Consider the following 14,924-nt stretch of genomic DNA (forward strand, 5'->3'; position numbering starts at 1 on the left):
CTGAAAACCCAAAGGAAATATTTCAGAGCCAAACAGACTTTACGAATTGCCTGGCAAACTGCACTTTTAGATAGATTTTCCTCATCGCCTACAGTATATAAAAAAGTGCCGCTTGCAAAAAACCTCAAAGGAATGCTTACTGTCTGTGTGGTTGTGAGAGCCCGACTTTGCCTAGTTTGACTTCGAATACAAGGTGCTAATAAATCTTTGAGATACAATATTCCCCCTCGGCTTAAAGCGGTATCTTTCGAAAAGAATTTCCTCCGGGAGCAATAAAGGATCTTGCCGATCGCGCAAAACCCTCTCTATACGAAATTCTCTTCTTATAATTTGCGCACCGATATCAATTGGTCGCTCATTCATGAATGGCGAAGCCATGACTGAATGAATTCCACACACAGACACTGATTAAGTGTGTGAGCTAATCCTTGTTTACATTGAACAAACCTGCTCCGAGCAGGTTTGAGGATTTGGATGTGCTGCTATGACAACACATCCAACAAGAGTTTCGAAAAACCGACAGATCCAGGATCATGCCAAAACATCAACAAATACATCCGGCTAAATGAGTAATCCACGTACGAAAAATACCCCCCTGGTGTAGATATTGTGATGACATACTATTCCTTTGGCAAGTTGGCTAATGCCACTTATGATTTACCTATGACATAACAAAAATCTTATTTTATTGCTGACATAGGTGCTCATAATTACATATGACTAGGATTGCAGTTTTTTGTTGATCAATAATGATTACTTGTTCATTTTTATTTTTGAAATAAATGTATGCATTCTATACATTAGTATTTCCTGTTAATTACTTTTTTGGAAAGCCTGTGATGGTAGGAGCATAAAGATACCTTAATAACTTTTTTGTTATTAATAAAAGTTCCCCCAATCTTGGTGAGCTATCTTTTGTTTTATCCGTTTATACAGTAAATACTGATTATACAAACCTATTATTAATTACGCTATTATTTGTGTTCCTTGGGGCAGGGATTGTGATTTCAATATTGACATGCAGCATTTATAATGAAACTGAATTTGCTGAAATTGCTGCAGGCTTTCCTGTCAAGTGTTGAATCCTACTGACCAGCACACTTTCCCTTTCAGCTGGTGAGAGAACATGGTAGCCCTATGATACAATATGAGGCTGAACCAGACCAGGCTATGTTGGTCACTCAGTCATCAGATCACACCAACAAACATAGTGTTTCTGGTGATGTTCACTTTAATTGGTTTCAAACTTTGGATCATTCTTTGTCTTACCCTTCTCCTTACAGCAATTTGCCAAAGATAAAAACTAAAACCTTCCCAAAAAAATTAAGAGTATGTCAGCTTCCCCATTTTTCCCAACCCAGAATAAAGAATCTGAATGTATCTTGTTCAAGATGCCAGTTGTGAACCGAAGCAAAGAGCTGTGGCAAAAAGATGGCCTCATTTGGAGGATATCATCAGTGACAAAATCAGGCATATTAAAGTAAGAATGTTTTAGTACAGTGGTAGTGAAAGGGGTCTCCTGATCTGGTAAAAAGTAGTGACAAGGAAAGAAAGAGTCAGCTGGAGCTCTGAAAGAAGATAAAGTCCTACTGTAGATTGTTCATGTAAGGCCACGGACAATGATTTTTGGGCAGCATCAGAGAAGTTCTGGATAAAACAATGGACAAGAAAAGGTAATTAGGTGTCAGGATTTTGGAAGTGCTGGGTGTGTTTTTCAATCTGTGTTTTCCAGTTTGCTTGTAACATGTTTTTTGATACATTGCACAGTCTTAATAAATTAGCACAATGCCATGACATATGACATCATGGATATGCATATACAGAATTTTGTTTAAATCATTCAATATATATATAACTGTAAAGAATATACCGAACAAGCTGGTTAACTTTGGAGATGATACCAAACTATGGAGGATGTCAGGTAATCTAGAATTAGCTGAATCATTACAGGCTTGGGGAGATATGTGACAGAGGAAATGTAATGTTAAGCAAGTGACACAATTATCTTAATACATAATTCGCCTGCCTCCTCACTCACTCACTCATGTCCGTCCCGAAGCTGAATGTGCAGTCGCCCTTCTGCGCACGTCCCGAAGCCGAATGCGCAGTCTCCTTCTGTGCAGCTGCCCGAAAAACCTTATGAGACCGACATCCAACCCCAACATCGCGGCAGGCGACGGATTTACGGCCGCAAAAATTCAAAGAGAAAGGCGACTTTGATTAAAACTCTAGAGGCCTGAAAGGCAAATTTCGACTACAGCTCGAGGCCTAATTACGCATTCTGATTCAATTACGCATTCATTCAATACACCTATATCAGGTTTGTGGTGCTTATACTTATTACTATTCCATATTGTACTGGATCATTCATCATTCAATATTATACTATAGGCCTGGAAAATTCATCAACTAACAGTACAAGACTGTACAGTAATGAGTAAAGCGGACTACAATCATTACAAAACAACTTCTTCGTTACTTATCATTTGTTCTTCATAAACTGCTGACACAAACTTGTGCCCGTTTCATCTTACGTTGTTGAAACGGGCTCTTTGTCTAGTCTTTAAATATTTGCCCATGATTCAAACTTGCTATACCCTCACTACAGTAATGCATGTAGCATTTAAATATTGTTAATTAAAGATGAGCTAAGACAATTTATCAGGACACAGGAGATCAGTAATCTACATAGGAAGTAAAAATGTTTGATCTGAATACTCAATGGGAAATTTGAAACATGAAAAAGGCACTTTTGAGAAGGACTTAGGGGTCATAATGGACTCATCAATATCTACATAAGTAGTGTGCAAAAAGTCATTAAGAAGGCTACTAGTGTGTTAGGTGATATAGCACTATGTGTAGAGTACACATCAAAGGAGGTTAGGCTTAAGTTTTATAACAAACTGGTTAGGCCTCATCCTGGAGTATTGTGTGTTGTTTTGGTCTCTGGGCTAAAAAAAAAACCAAAAACACAGCATTAGAAAAAGTCCAAAGAGGAGCAACTGGGCTGATCTCATGACTTCAAGGTATAAGTTATGATTAAATTAAAAGTTAAATTAAAAGAGTTTAAGAAATAAAGATTAGTAGGTGACATAATTAAAGTTTTAAAAGTAAATAGTTCAGTGGTTCATCAAGAACATGGGACACAGATGAAGATTTGTTAAGGGTAAATTGAACAGAAACATTACGAAGATTTTCTTCACTCAGAGAGCCATAGACACATGGTAGGGAGTAGAACTTTAGGAACTGTCAAAACCTGACAATATTAATTTGGAGAAGTTAGGTTTTAAGATAAAATTGGCAAGCTTTGTTGTCCTAGAATGGCCTGTTCTTGTCCTGTTGTTTTTGAAAGAGAAAAAAGTAATACATCTGTTTGAAAGAGGGGAACAATAAAAATAGTTTTAGTTAAAAAGCTAAACATATTAAATAAATATATTGGAAGAATTTGATTGTCATGAAAGACTTTAAAATGTACTTTTGTGTGCTACGCTGAATAAGTCTGATTACTGCAAAATAAATTATTGCTGGAATCTTTTTAGCATTCTTTAGTGTTTTTCCCTTTCGGATAGAGTGGATTAGACAATTTTATGAAGACTGAAGCGAGTCGACAGTAATAAGTAATATATTTTAAAGATACGTTTTTAAGAGGACAGTGTGAAAAAGATGGGTCGCTCTCTCTGACTTCTTTTTGAAAATCCTTCCAAATTTTGAAGTTTTAAAAATACAGCTGTCAGAGGGATCACAGCTCCTCCACTGCCACCAGAGGGCGCTATCTTTCAAAATAATCCTCTTTAATAAAACCCCTGGGTGCGTCCAGTGTCCGTGTGTGTGTGTCCTCTGGTGAAGTGCGCATGCACGGGGCACGGTGCGACGCTTCAAAGCAGATGTTTCAAAGGCCACCTGACGCGTCACACAAGACAGAGAGGGCGGGACCTATAATATATCGTGCGGCCGATCCAATCGGATTTCGGTAAATGAGGTAAGACCTAAAACATAACGCACAAAAAATCCAATCGGGTACTGAGACGCGGAGACCAGCTTCCCCAAAGAGGTGGGATTAGTGTTTGTTGTTGTGCAAGTGTTCACTCTTGATGATGTCAGATTTGCTATTAACCAACTTGGCCCGGTAAAGTGTAAAGTGTCAGTCATTGAAGGGGTTTTCCTAAATATACGAATTTTCATGATATTACAATAGGATGACTTTGAAAAGTAGATTTATTTTCGTGCACATAAAATCTGTTGCTGGGGAGACGTCACACATACAATAATCAGCTTTACGCCAGCACAGATTAAAATACTTGCTGGGGAACTGCGCAGTACTTGCTGGAGAGACGTATTACTGCGAGAGAAAATTAAAGGCACACAATACAGTGAAGCATATTACAGACACGTACAAGCCAGGATTACTGTAACAGAAAATAGACGGTCCCTTGCCATTTAATATAGACTGTTCTTACTAATGCTTATGCACTACCGTTCTAGCGCCTGTTATTGTAACGAGCTTAATGTCTAGTATGTAAATAAAACTTTACCATACATATTTAATATTTATTTTTTGTACTTTTTGATCATTTGCTCAGTCCATTGCCTTGTTTCTGTCATATGTGAAACTGTGTGTGTGCCTGAAGCTGCTGGCCTCATTGACTCTGCAGTATTCTATTCATTAACACAAGAATTCCTGAAGCCTACAAAAAAACTCATAATCCTGGCTCACCTGCAATCCCTTCACACCTCTTCATCTTCTTATCTGCGTGTGATGTGCCTTGAGTTGTATAGGGTAAATAATACAGTATATTGTTATTTGGAATACATGCAATGAAGATACACCACATGGAGATAAATGCCTTCAACTCAAAGAGGGAGAGACAAGTTCATTGTACCATTTGAACGTCACTGACAGAATAAAACTGAATAATAAAAAAAAAACAAGCGCTAACTTTTACAAGTAGCCAAAATTTACACCGGGTGTTACAGACTCAAATCAAATGTATGTTTTTATTATACTGTAGAAATAATAATAACAGCAGCTTACTACTCAAAACACGGGGCACTCGGTCTCAAACCCAGGACCTCTAGATTATAAGGCGGCAGTTCTTACCAATGCACCATTCAAGAATAGGTGTAAATTCCCTGTCGATTGACCTTTGAGCTTGAGTTTTTAAGTCATTGACAGCCACATGTAAATTGAATGCTTTTCTTTTCTTTGGTTATATTCTTGAATAACAGCACACATTTATTTGATATTTGGACTAAAGTCTTCACACATTATACACTTCTCATCATTATTAACATAACATGGAAAAAGTTTCTGCCTTAGGTATGTGTTCAACATTTCTTGCATTCTCGCATTTCCTTTCATCCCACACTTACCCAGATCTTTGTAGACATGGAACACACATGAAATGCATGTGTCCCAAATAACAATATACTGTACTGTATTATTTACCCTATACAACTCCAGGCACATCACACGCAGATAAGGAGCCTTTGCTTTAGATGGGAGAACTTTTTGCCCGTAAGCTGAGCTCCGTCAAAGGGGGGGATTTGACAGCAGGCTGCTTGCTGCTTGTGCTGATTGACGCATTTACAAAACAAAAGACGCTGATGGAGAGGTGGGATGGGATTACGAATTTTTTTGTAGGCTTCAGGAATTCTATTGTTAACCTTGCTTGTGTGTGCTCATGTGCAACATGTAAAGGTTCTGAAGGCTACAACCCCCTTATCCACAGCAAGAAAACAAGAATTATTATATTTTAATCATGTATTCACACAGTTTGAGATTTTCCAAACAAGGCAATGTAGTACAAACCAGTTAGGTCTAGTATTATATATTCCATTAAATGTTGCTTATACCAGGGATGCTGTGAACACAAGACTTTATGCTGAGCGCAATGTGACTGTGGAGGATATTTTGATATTTAGTCTCTTTCTAATTCACCAACAAAGCTATATGTGGGTTGTTTCCACTTCAAGGAAAAAAAGGCAACAGTGGACACTCAGTGGATGTGGAGAGATGTTGTTTTTTTTTTTTTCCACTGCTTAACAAAGACAAAAATTTGTATTTTAATCCAGTGAGAGATACAAGATTTTGGATTGTGTGTTTAAAATAGGGTTGTTTTTAGGTCTGAATATGTTTAGTATATAATATTTTTAAAATAGTATAATCACGATTATTACTGTTTCAAATAGGTTCATATGAGTTTGTAATAATGTAGCATGTATTGTTTTATAATAACGATGATGAACATTTTTTCAGTGGTTTGGTACCTTCACCTTATCCAGCAATCAACGGGATCCTCACTTGGGTGGATTTGAGCATGAAAATATACAGACTCCAAAAAGAAAAAACAGGAAAATTTGTATGGCAAAAAAAACAACCAAAATCAGATTTATAAAACCTGGCTTCCCCATTCTGATACTCAATAGTATATGGCTGTGCTCTGCAACTTTGAGCACCAGATCATGCATGGCATTACAGTGCCTCCTGTCAGTGCTCTGGGGTCTGAGAAACGTGTAAGGTGCCATCATCTGCTATCACTTGGCACATGTAATGATGTTATTGCTGTTTCAATGAATAGCACAGGCCATATGAAACACTAAAGGTTCAGCAAGTTACCTAACCAATAAGCCAACCACTACTTACAACACCATCACATTTTTCAGAGTTACTTTGCCTTAAAATAAATAAATCACATGTTGACTCAGGTGACTGAGACAAGATATTTGCCAGTTACATCCATCCATCCATTGTCTCCCGCTTATCCAAGGTCGGGTCGCAGGGGCAGCAGCTTCAGCAGAGATGCCCAGACTTCCCTCTCCCCGGCCACTTCTTCTAGCTCTTCCGGGAGAATCCCAAGGCGTTCCCAGGCCAGTCGAGAGACATAGTCCCTCCAACGTGTCCTGGGTCTTCCCCGGGGCCTCCTCCCGGTTAGACGTGCCCGGAACACCTCACCAGGGAGGTGTCCAGGAGGCATCCTGATCAGATGCCCGAGCCACCTCATCTGACTCCTCTCGATGCGGAGGAGCAGCAGCTCTACTCTGAGCCCCTCCCGGATGACTGAGCTTCTCACCATATCTTTAAGGGAAAGCCCAGACACCCTGCGGAGGAAACTCATTTCAGCCGCTTGTATTCGCGATCTCGTTCTTTCGGTCACTACCCATAGCTCATGACCATAGGTGAGGGTAGGAACATAGATCGACTGGTAAATTGAGAGCTTTGCCTTGCGGCTCAGCTCCTTTTTCACCACGACAGACCGATGCAGCGCCCGCATTTCTGGGGATGCCGCACCGATCCGCCTGTCGATCTCACGCTCCATTCTTCCCTCACTCGTGAACAAGACCCCGAGATACTTGAACTCCTCCACTTGGGGCATGATCTCGCTACCAACCCTGAGAGGGCACTCCACCCTTTTCCGGCTGAGGACCATGGTCTCGGATTTGGAGGTGCTGATTCTCATCCCAGCCGCTTTACACTCGGCTGCGAACCGATCCAGAGAGAGCTGAAGATCACGGTCTGATGAAGCAAACAGGACAACATCATCTGCAAAAAGCAGTGACCCAATCCTGAGCCCACCAAACCGGACCCCCTCAACGCCCTGGCTGCGCCTAGAAATTCTGTCCATAAAAGTTATGAACAGAATCGGTGACAAAGGGCAGCCCTGGCGGAGTCCAACTCTCACTGGAAACGGGTTTGACTTACTGCCGGCAATGCGGACCAAGCTCTGGCACCGCTCGTACAGGGACCGAACAGCCCTTATCAGGGGGGCCGGTACCCCATACTCTCGGAGTACCCCCCACAGGATTCCCCGAGGGACACGGTCGAATGCCTTTTCCAAGTCCACAAAACACATGTAGACTGGTTGGGCAAACTCCCATGCACCCTCCAGGACCCTGCTAAGGGTATAGAGCTGGTCCACTGTTCCGCGACCAGGACGAAAACCACACTGTTCCTCCTGAATCCGAGGCTCGACTATCCGACGGACCCTCCTCTCCAGGACCCCTGAATAGACTTTTCCAGGGAGGCTGAGGAGTGTGATCCCTCTGTAGTTGGAACACACCCTCCGATCCCCCTTCTTAAAGAGGGGGACTACCACCCCGGTCTGCCAATCCAGACGCACTGTCCCTGATGTCCATGCGATGTTGCAGAGGCGTGTCAACCAAGACAGTCCTACAACATCCAGAGCCTTGAGGAACTCCGGCGTATCTCATCCACCCCCGGGGCCCTGCCACCAAGGAGTTTTTTGACCACCTCGGTGACCTCAGTCCCAGAGATGGGGGAGCCCAGTTACATCTTGTGCATTAATGGACTGTAACTACTTATGGTTAACAAGAATAGAGTGAAGTAAAGTGATCTGGTAACATTTAGTAGGACTGGACACTGCAGCAAATTGCCTTTTTTGTTAGGATTTTTTTTTAAGTTTGTACACCCACACCAAACAAAAACTGGATGTAGTGCCTCACCAATCAGTTAATGGCTTCCAGGAATGATGGAATGAAGCTTGAAAGAGATATTTCTGACCTGTTGGATACTTCCCTAAAAAGTGACAACCAATATAAACTGGCAAATAACCACAAAAGTCCTTCAGTTCAAATACACAGCATTGGAACTTGTAAAAGGGAACTAAAATTCAGTCTGCACTTTGTGTTAATCATTTTCGGGAGTAATGTGTTTGTCACATCGATGCACATTCTAATAATGGGTGAGTGATAGGACTTATTATGCATGTGACTAAACCTTTAGCTGGTTTGGCTGCATTTCCCTGATTGATCAAAGGTGTTGTCATTTTGCATTTTCTCTGAAATGTTGTGTAGGCAATTTTTGTAAGTACAAAGTGTGAATTTTGCAACAAATGTTACATTTTACGTTGTTGTGACTAAAGTGAGGTGACAGTAGGTGTTGTTTTTGTTTTTGTTTTTGTTTCTGAGCCTGGATGATATTATACCTGTTTGTATCATTCAACTGTGATCTTCCAAGAACTGCTGCATTGAAACTTGCCGTTCATTCTGGGCTAAGTTGATTTAAACAGGCTTCTTTTTTGTGCAATGTATTCATTTTAGTAAATACAATTTCCTAGTGAGGAATTTCAATGAAATGTATATTTTAATTTCAACACAAATGTAAAAAAATAAACAGAATATTATTTAATGTGAATGTTACATTTGAAAAATGCAATTTAGTCACAAAGAAGGTTTCTGTAAATTAATGAAAAAAAAATTTCTGTGTAAAATAAAAAAAGCAAATTCCAATTATTTGCATGGAAAAAATAAGATTTTTAAAAAATTATTATTTATAGTTTATTCACTTAAAATTTACATACTATTGACGAGAGAAACAAACTATTTATTATTCAGTTGCCTCTTTTCTTATCCACAAAGAGCAAAAGGCAAATTAAAATTTGGCTATTTGGTTCCCCATACATCATCTAAAGATATTTTATCATGATATCACTTACATCTTGTTTGCATAAAAAGTTTTGCTGAAAGTTCTCAATCAGTGTTGCAGTTTAGCTCAAGCCTATTTAGAGACATTTGCCAACAAATTAAAAGTTTTACTTCAGAGCATCCTGCTGTGGTTTCCTTGACTGATATAACAACTAACCAAAACCATTAAATGAAGTGCTTCAGTAGCATTGGCCTTCTTTTTGTAGTTTTGTAAACAATCACTGCTGTACTTCATTAACCTTGAAATTACAATCAGTCTTTGAAATGTGTTCACTAAATAGCATACCATATTTTTCATGTCTGAACACAGTTCTCTCCTTGTAACTCACAGCAGTCTCTCAGTATTGTATTGTACAGGCCATTATTCTATCACCATATGAAATAAGGTCAGGGATTAATTTAAATTGCTAAGTCACAACAGAAGACATATATTATTCATATTTTAAGTGCCAGTTTATGATAGGCTGATACCATACCTGAATAGAACTGGCATTAGCTCAGTCCTTTCTCTTTCATATCTAAAAGCCATGATATCCTAGCATGTTCTCAAGTACTACATGAGTAGCATTGTTATTATTATTTTTTTTCTTTTCAATTAAGAGCAAAAAAAAAATCCACAATCACTTCTTAAATTGATGAAAACTCAGTTTATGTTTCAACAGCAATTACTGTATAGATAATTAGATTATTACACTCTATACAGTGATTAATAGAAATAGTTATAAATTAAATTGGTTAGGCTAAATAAACTGGAAAGTACAATTAAAACAAATGTATTACTAAGAAATAGCAAAGTTAATGAAAATTATTTATAAAAAAAAATAAGTAGTTTGATGTTCTTAACCTGAATTTATCTTTTTTATGGGTTGGGGCAGAATTAATAATGCAAATCTCATTACAATTTCATAATAGTTTGTTAATTGACTTCTGAGTTCTTAACCGGGATTGATAGGAAAAAAAATGAATGAATTGTCATAATAGGCACTTACAGTATACTGTACTGCATTGTAATATTCTCATTTCTTTATGTACATATTTAATGAGGTATATTTGCTCTCTTGTCAGCATGTCCATTTGCACAGTCTTGTAACACATATTGTGAATGGGGGGCTGGCTGGAAAGATGTTACAATGGGCAAGACCACAACCAAGACAGTACAGGGCTGGGTACAGTTCTGCAGGAATCTCCAGGTATGAAGAGAGAAGAACCATGCTAGAAAAGAGAAGGCATCTCTGACTATTAGTGGCAGATGGACTGGGCTGTTAGGGGTGATAAATGTCAACACACAATCTCAGAGCTGAGTTGGACACAAAGGTACCAGAAGAGGGAGTATAATTGCTACGAACCTGTAGTTATAATGAGCCAAGCCAACACTAGGAGGAGCTTTAAAACCATTTGGTGTTTTACCATGTATATGAATAGTCTGACCCATTAAATATTGTTTAATGTCTGCCCTATGTATTCTGTATTTTAAAAATATGTTCTATTTGGATCATTTGAAAAACTTCTCTAGTAGGAGGACACCATCCTCAGTAGCCACTTTTATTAAATACAAGTGCTTGCTATTGCTCTCTGCTCCAAGCAAGCAACTATGTAGTTGAAACTCAACATGTATAGCGTGTGGTATGGTTGATGTATTAAATGTAAGACAGGTGATCTAAGTGACTTTGTGCTGTATTAGGGTGGTCCCATTATCTCAGAAACAGATGCCCTCATCAGATTTTCACAAATTATAGTCTCTAGAGTTAAGTGAGAATGGTGTGAAGAGTAGTATATTGTAGCCTGCAGAGGGTGTTCCTGCTGCCCAAAAACCCAATACAGACAGACGCAGAGGCATAATTTAAGCACACACGCTTTTTATCTTTTCTTTTTCCCTCGTGGGAAATGCCTTTACCCCATTTCCCACAAGTAAAACAGTTCAGCACAATCACCAGCACAATACAAGAATATTTTCTTCTTCTTCTTCATCGATACTCTCTCTTTCTTCACACCTCCGGGCAACCTTCATCTACCTTCTCCTGACTCTGGTTCCAGAGTAGTGGCTGTTGGCTCCTTTTATAAGGCACCCGGAAAGTGTTCCAGGTGCATGTTGACCCAGCAACAGCTGCAGCACCCCTGAAACCCAACAGAGCTGCATCAAACTCCAGCTCCCATGGAGCCCTGCAGGTGTCCAAGGCACCGCTGCAACCCAGGGGGCTGCCACCTACCGCTCTGGAGGAGGTAATACTCTGGATACGCTCCCCTCCCCCCAGCCATCCAACACAATATATTTTCATATATATGTTTGCATTATATAGAGTGAGTTTAAGCTTAAAAGTAACTGCACCTTGAAAGGCCTGACATTTATGTCAAGAGTGAAATAATAAAAGCAATGCATTGTTATAGTTTCCATTTTTAGAGTTCTCAAGAGTTTCTGTCTTTGTCCACCTGCAAGGTCAGTCTGTCCTTGTTTGCCAGACAGGACTTATATTGCAGGTTAAAGTAGATTTTTTATCCTTGCACCTATACAGTATTTTTCGTGCATTTTTGCTGTTATTTGATGTTTGGTATAAAATGCCTAATTAGGGTATACATTTGCTGTTTCAGTATACAGTGCATTGAGTAAATACTGATCCTCTCATGTTTATTCCACGACAGGTGTAATGAACAAAAAACCTCCAGTCAGTGGCTGTTTTGTGGGTGTTAATAATAAAGGTTGAAGAAACATGTCAGGACTCAATTAAACTAATAAAAGAACCACAACTACTGAAATAACAGCTCTTCACAACAACACTTTTGCAAAGGGCATCTCTCAATGCATGATGTGTTAAAAATAGAAGACCATGCCATGTTCCACCCTTTCCGCAAGGTACAGAAAGACAGGAGTATAGTGGGCACATGATCACCAAAACTAGATGATTGAGGACAAGAAAGGTGTCACCTAGTCTAACTGTTATCAATTTGTTCTGTGATAAGCAGAGTCAGAATGTCAGTATACAACATAAATACTTGGATCTATCCTGCAGAAATTTTATTTTATATCATTTATCATTCCTAAAATCAACCTATTTCTGTTATTGTGCTCTTTAGGAGATAATTGGCTCAGGTAAATACTCCATAAACATAGCAAGTGGAAGATCTTTCAAGCTTTGGCCAGTGCTAATGACTGCTTTAGACAGTATTACCACAAGCTGGCTCTCAATTGTAATCTTGCATTTGCTAAATCCATACTTTTACAGTACATATCAACTAAATCAAAAAGCTGGCCATCTTAATAAGTAATTCCAGATGCAATCGCTTTTTATGGGGTCCAGGTGTCATTCAGATTGAGATCAATTCTTTCAATGGTCCGACATTTAGACGTCTGGAATTGCATCACTCTTTCTCTTCCTGCAAAACTAAAGATTACTTATTTTAATGCTGATTTTTAAAAAGTCCCAAATATTCATGATGCATAAAACCGTGCGTAAGCCAACTTCCATGCACTTCAGCTCCATAAATCCCAGGCAGCGTGAAATGTAATGCACATGCATGCCCTGCCGCCCCAACCCCAACTCACCCCAGAATTACACCCCTTTGAATATGCAAATCAATATAAATAGCCTGTTATGTTCAGCATTTTGTGAAAAGACAATGGAAAAAGAAAAAAAAACTTTAGTGTATGTGAAGTGGAGGAAAGGAGAAAGTACTACTGTATTTGTCAGTGTTATAAGCAACAAAAGAAAAGTGTTGGAGTGATACAGCATGGCAGAGGCACCCAGGAATTTCTGGCCGTTCTACATTTACATTATGCAGGACTGTATCTCCCATTAAATCATGGAGATCTTATGATACAGAGAGAAGTGTTGTTATAAGCTTGAATGACATGTTCCACAACAGGATCCATACCAATAAAAAGAGAAAGAGAAGGGGTTAATAACTAATGATAATTCCAGCCATCACACATTTTGTTATGTATTCAAATTCCTACCATATGCATAGCATGATCAGCTAAACTTTAAACTAACATACTGTAATTCTTAACACTAGAATCCCTGAAGCCTACGAATAATCTCGTAATCCCAGGCCACCTTAAATTCCTTCTCACCTCTCTATCAGAGTCTTTTATGTTGTAAATGCGTCAATTAGTGCAAGCAGTCTACTATCCCATCCCTCCAACTGCTGGAGCTCAACTCGGGCAAAAAGTTTTCCCAGCTCAAGTCTTGTTTATCTGTGCGTACTAACCCCTACTCTCTCTTCTGTTTTCTTTTTTCTGTTTCCTTGCGCCCCCACCATCTACTCAAAGCACCGTGATGTTCCAACAATGATGGATGGATTAAAAGCCAGAAGTCTGTATGACCATCAGCATCAAGTGACTCTGTGAGAACCCCAACTACAAAGAGGACTATTTCTTTTATGTTAGGTAGAATGCCCAGAGGGGACTGGGCGGTCTCGTGGCCTGGAACCCCTGCAGATTTTATTTTTTTCTCCAGCCTTCTGGAGTTTTTTTTTTTGTTTTTTCTGTCCACCATGGCCATCGGACCTTACTCCTTTTCTATGTTAACTAATGTTGTCTTATTTTAATTTCTTATTTTGTCTTTTATTTTTATTTTCTTCATTATGTAAAGCACTTTGAGCTACTTTTTGTATGAAAATGTGCTATATAAATAAATGTTGTTGTTGTTTGTGAGGTGCCTGGAGTTGCATAGGGTAAATAATATATCATTATTTGGAACACATGCATTTCATGTCTGTTCCGTGTCTACAACAATCTGGGTAAATGTAGGATGACAGGAAATATGAGAAATGCAAGGAATTTTACCTAAAATAGAAACGTTTTTCATGTTATAGTACTAACAACATATAACAAAACAAGTGTGCTTTTATTGAAGAATATAACCCAAGAAAAAGAAATTAGAAGAAAAACTGCTGACTCATAATCAAAAGGTTGAGGGATCGAATCCAGGTGCTCTCCAGAATTACCATTTTGAGTAGTGAGCTGCTCTTATTGTTACTATAATACAATAAAAACATACATTTGATTTGAGTCTGTAACAGCCGCTATAAATTTATGGTACTTGTAAAGGTAAGCATTTTTTTTATTCAGTTTTATTCTCTCAGTCATGTTCACACTCCAAATCGACCTGACACTGCTGTTTTCAAATAAAGACATGCTATAATAGAGGTGAACTCAGATGAGGACGAGGGTTCTACATTGGAGACAGAGAACAGAAGCCCTCCCCACAAGAAATGTCCACTCACATATAAGAACAACACAGCTGCACCAGGCGTAAAGGCGAAAGATGGCACCGTTTGGATGCAGCAAGAGGTCGGACGTCATCCTGCCAGTCAGCCTGCCCCACATGCATCCTTCCAAGAAAAAGCAGGGCTTACAGAGCTCACCAAGGTATTGTGCAAAGTTCTGTTTGCGATTATGTTTTGCGATGGTCTTTATATGAAAAACATGTATATATTACTTATATAAAAGCCACATCGAATGTTGTTTACCTCAATTTATTTACTTA

Source organism: Erpetoichthys calabaricus, chromosome 3 (genome assembly GCF_900747795.2).
Source record: "Erpetoichthys calabaricus chromosome 3, fErpCal1.3, whole genome shotgun sequence".
NCBI classification, from domain to species: Eukaryota; Metazoa; Chordata; class Cladistia; order Polypteriformes; family Polypteridae; genus Erpetoichthys; species Erpetoichthys calabaricus.